Source organism: Triticum aestivum, chromosome 4B, assembly GCF_018294505.1.
Source record: "Triticum aestivum cultivar Chinese Spring chromosome 4B, IWGSC CS RefSeq v2.1, whole genome shotgun sequence".
Classification (NCBI taxonomy): Eukaryota; Viridiplantae; Streptophyta; class Magnoliopsida; order Poales; family Poaceae; genus Triticum; species Triticum aestivum.
The window spans coordinates 272,267,960-272,273,424 of record NC_057804.1 but is presented as its reverse complement, the minus strand read 5'-3'; positions in this window follow the sequence as shown (position 1 = coordinate 272,273,424).

The following is a 5,465-nucleotide window of genomic DNA, read 5'->3' as shown; positions in this document are numbered from 1 at the left end:
TTTGAACCATGTCCTAGATTTATGCTATACAACTTTCCCCACTACTTTCCCCCATTCCTTTCCTCTTTGAACCACGTCTTAGATTCATGTGAGATAACTTTCTCCACTACTTTCCCCCTTCCTTTCCTTTTTGAACCACGTCCTAGATTCATGCTATGCAACTTTTCCCACTACTTTCGCCCACTCCTTTCCTCTTTGAACCACGTCCTAGATTCATGGTATATAACTTTCCCCACTACTTTCCTGTTTGATCCAACACCTAGATTCGAGTGCAGAAGCAGAAAAAGCCCACATGCAACTAGAGCAATGCATGTGGAATAAGTAAATTATACCTTAAGGTTCTCGGGGCGTGGTTCGGTGGGAGACCGGACGGCGGCAAAGAAGAAGGGGTCGGAGGCCCTCCCGCACCGCCGCTGGGTGAAAGTGAACAACTACGCCAGTAGTGGATTCCCTCCCTCGACGACGGCGATAGCATTAAGCCTCCTTCCCTTCCCAGCGGACGGATCCTGCCAGCTCTTTGACCTGCAGTGAGGGGAGAGAGAGTCCAACGAAGTCTTGTTTAGATCTAGTGAGGGTGAGAGTGTGTGAAGAGAGCAACTACAAGCGCTAAGAGAGAGAGCCTAACGAAGTCTTGTTTAGATCTGGAGAGGGTGAGAGAGTGTGAAGAGAGCAACTACAAGCGTTGAGGCACCAGCATGTATATATATATACTAGAGAGAGAGTGTGAAGAGTGCAAACCCTAGAAAACAAGCGCCGAGGCTGCAGCTTATACATGATGAGGTGATTATACGGTCACTACGAGATAGTATAGCTCTGTATCCATCCATTTTGACTAGTCAAAGAATCCTCCTGGTACGAATTATGCTCAAGTGTAGTTATCGAACCCGAGAGCTCAAGTTTCATGAGCGAACAGGCTAACCAGCTACACAACCGTCCCGTTATGTTCAACGAGAGGAAAATAACCTTTTATACATTCCTGCATTCGTGTGACAAGCATGCCGTGTTTTTTTTGTGTGGGAGTCATTGGGATTTAAATCCTAATCGTGTCATGTGGCTTTGGTGGTAAGACTATCCACAGTGGTGCAGAAATAATGCAACCTTAGTCACCTTACGTCTCTCCACGTAGTTGTTGGGTCCCACCACTCAGAGGGTAAAACAAACAAATTAATAAGAAAAATTAAAAGCGCCAGCGGTGCATCTTACCTCACACATCTCTCTACTGCTCGGGACCACCGTCCAATTGATCCCTTTGTTCGCTCACGTACTATTTTAAGTGAATCCTTATAATAACATGCACACAATTTTGGGCACTTGTATTCGACCTAAGTCAGTGTGCCACCGTATCTCGTACTACTCCCTCTGTCTAGGTGTAATAAGTCACGTTAGAAGGTGCAGCGGGACCAAGGTGCAAGCAGATTGGAGAAGGGGAAACTTGACCGGTCATTCCTCCAATCAAAGCCCTAATTTCTGTCTCTAATTGCAACGATTAATCCAAACAACTAAGAGATGTCGTTTTAGATACCATGTAGGGCCACGTATTAACTCACATGCAAGACGGCTTTGATTTCTTGACTGATCAACGCATAGTTGCGCTCCATGCATTGGGTGTCCACGGGAGATAACAAGGCAGAGTAAGGAGCGTTTGGTTAAATTGCTTAGGCTCGTCATAGTGGTGAGTAACTTGGACTAGTAACATGCATATGTTACTAGTCTATGTTACTACTACACGAAGTTTGCCGTCGGAAGCGAGCCAATCTGGCTCTCCTGAGCTAGCAAGGTTTTTCTAGCACACCCAAGCTATCTGGCCCACAAAAGCTAACATATTTTAACAGTTCCAAATGCCTAACCTTTCCCGGCTATGCTATAAGTTGTTCTTGCTAAGGATCCAAATGCTCCCTAAGTAACAATGCTCGCTAGCAACGAGGCCAGGAGGGGATTGAGATGCGAAGTTAATGGACGACGCCTAAACATTTTGGGAATATCTAATTTTCATAAGATGACTTAACACCTAGACGGAGGGAGGACTACTCCTTAGTCTAGGTTTGATGGAATATTCGTCACCTCTTCTCTTCCTATACGTACTCCATTTGTATTTCACTTCCTGTGGCTTCTCACTCGCACGATTTTCCTATTCTATGAACCTGTGTGTGTGTGTGTGTGTGTGTGCGTGCGCGCGCGCGTGTGTGTGTGTGTTTAGCAGCATGTGTGTGTTAGAGAGAGCGGCAGATTGACCTACTCCTACAGAGAGATGGTGTGTAGTGTACGATTTTAGCCACGAGAATCGGTGCATCCTCTCATTTCCGAGCGTCTAGTAGGGACAGGCGGACAACTGCCACGCCCGCTCCTAACCGGCCTGGCCCACCCAAAGCCCCTCCATCGCCCGCGCACGCTTCCTACCTGAAACGGTCAGCGCCGCTCCAAAGAATCGGTGCCGCATCCATGCCCGAGAAGAGTGAACGCGACCTCTCACTAGCGCCTGCGTTGAAGGGAGAAGCGGATTCAAGAGTGATGGTTGCTTCATCCGTCCAACTTACTGCTAGGTCTATGTGATTTGACGGCTCATTGGTCATTATTACTGAGGTGGTAGGACTGCTGGATGGCCCACGCTTTCGGTGAAAGGAGGTACTACTAGATTACAATTTTCTCCATTCTTACAGCGGAGGAGTGCAAGAGCAGTGAAAACACGCAGGCTCAGTGATTACATCGCCCACCTCACACTATCACCATATTTTCTGGACACTGTGCGACACCTAACTCTTTACATAGTACTCCCTCCATTCATAAATACTTGATGAGTCCCCGCGCGTTGCCACGGAATAGTTGTATATCTCTGTGCGTAAAATTATCAATTTCATAGAACTAAAAAAACTCTATAACCGCATGACAAATGTGGTAGCCAAACTAAAAAAACTCCCATCATCATTTAGATCATCCCATGTAAGGAAAAAAGATCAGCCTACTCCTACTGCATAATGGGATTATATTTTTCTTTTTGACATGTTAATGGACTTAAAAGCTCACTTACATGTGTGCCACCGGTGCATGCTTGCATGCAGACACATTGATGTGATTTAAAACCCACTCACATGCATGCCATGGTATTTTTGCATGCTTGCATGTGGCTTAGTGCGGAGCCTCTCAATGTCTAGATCAGATGGCTATTATGGACTAATTTAGTTCATCTAACGGCTACATTAATGTGATGATGTGGCTCAAGGAGAGGATAGATAATTCCTAGTAGTGGGGGCTAGCTATTTAGATATAGTAGGTAAGTCTTTGTAGAGATTCCACTGGGTGGACTACATACGAAAAAAATGAATGAATCTACACTTAAAATGCATCTATATACATCCGTATGTGGTTCATGGTGAAATCTCTACAAAGACTTATATTTAGGAACGGAGGAAGTACTAGTATAGTATGTACTGTAATTTTTCAGCGAGATAAATTTGTACAATGCTATGAAGCTTCCAGCTTCCGTTACATGTATCTTGCGTCCAAGGTTGCCCGTTGCAACATTTCATCAAATACAAAGGAGACTAACATGCATGCTATGGCATCTCAATGATTGACAGATCATAGCAAATATCTACTCCCTCCGTTCCAAAATAAGCGTCTCAACTTTATGCAAACTTTAGTACAAAGTTGTACTACTACTAAAGTTCACCCTTATTTTGGAACAGAGGCAGCTAAAGAAAAAAATGATCCATGCAGTCCCTAGCCCTTGAACCGTAAACCCTAACTAGGTTTCAATTTGCTAGCAACGTTCAAGCTCCCTAGGAAATGAAGTTTGCAACCTTTTGACCATCGGATCATTTTGTGCAGTTTCAGCAAAATCGAGATGAGCATCCCCGTGGCAAGGAAACTGAAGAGGCGTGATTAGAATAAGATTACTGGGACTAGTTGATGAGACATAAACTCATCACAAATACAGTACGTAGAAGCCAGCAGAGGTATGTGCGGGGCAAAGATGTAGAGAAATATCCACATGGAGTGATGTGGGTAGCTGGAGCAGTGGTGCAAGCCGGCTGTAAAGGGAGTTGTACCTGAGGGATGCCAGGACGTAGCTCAACCTTGATGAGGGCGGTGGAAGGCGGCAACTGCCCACGTCGCGGCAGTGAGCAAGGGATGAAGGCAACCTCACCGGCTTTGTGAGAGAGAACGAAGGGGACCCTTGATCGGGACGTGCCGACAGTGGGTTTTCACCGTCGGCGACGGTGACCACATCTACACTAAGAATCCACCCCTTCCCCCAGCGGACGTGATCCTCCGGGATGTTAGAGATGTGGCCATAGTCGTTTTGTGCGAGAGAGTGTGAAGAGAGCAACCCCAGCAAGCAACCGTGTAGGCTGGCCCGTCCTGACTATGTATATAGTGGAGCGGTTTCCTTTTCTCTCCATATGAACCTATCATATTGTGTACGTGCCACTGAAGAAAAAAAACTTTATTTATAAATGATGTGGCACCTACTACTCATTCTCCTAGAACCTTGCGCTTGGCATCTCCAAAATATTAACCTTGCGATTGGCTCTTCGCCTCTTCGGGAAGTTGAGCAATAATGGTACTGCAGTATATATCGTTTTGGCTATATGAGACCGAATGAATTGCTGCACGTTCACCACGTGGGCGAGGGAGAGTGTGTACTATTACGTCTATTTCAGGGGGTGTTTATTTCCATGGACTTTTTAGTGTAGGGACTAGAAAAAGTCCCTCTTGGAGACTTTTTAACCAAACAGGAGGGACTACTAGGGACTAAAACTTGCTTTTTGGGACTTAATGAAGAAGACTCTCAAGGAGAGTCTTTTTTGGGACTTTTCCAACGATGCCTCTCCCTGCACCCATTGCCCCGCCGCCCCATGGTGTTGTTTGGTTGTTATTTTTTGTATACTAGGGGTAACATGGTCATTCAATAATCTCTAGGGAGGGACTGGGGACTTTTTAGTCCTTGAAAACAAACAGGGAGGGACTTTTTAAGGAGTTGGGACTTTTTAGTTGGGACTAGAAAATGTCCTAGGACTTATGAACCAAAAAGGGCCTCAATATGGGCTACATACGGAGCAAAATGAGTGAATCTACACTCTAAAATACGTCTATATACATATCAGTGTTTGGAGTATGTACTAGTAGTTCATATTGAAATCTATTAAAGGACATATATATTCCAAACAATATGATAATCTCTCTAACCAAGGTAGTAGGGACGAGGAGTAAACGGAGGGAGTAGTAAAATTTTCTCCTCGTTCTGCGAGCCACCGCGCATGTGGGCGAGGTAGCGGGCGTAAGGCGTACAGTACTAAGCAAGCTTCACCTCATCCTGTGAGCCACCGCGCCCGTGGGCGGGGGAGACGACGTACTAAGCAAGTGTCTCCTTGTTCTGCGAGTTGACGGGACACATCAAAAGTACTCCAGTGTATAGAGCCTTGCCTCTAAGGTAGGCCCCACATGGTTTGCCTCTTTTTTTAACA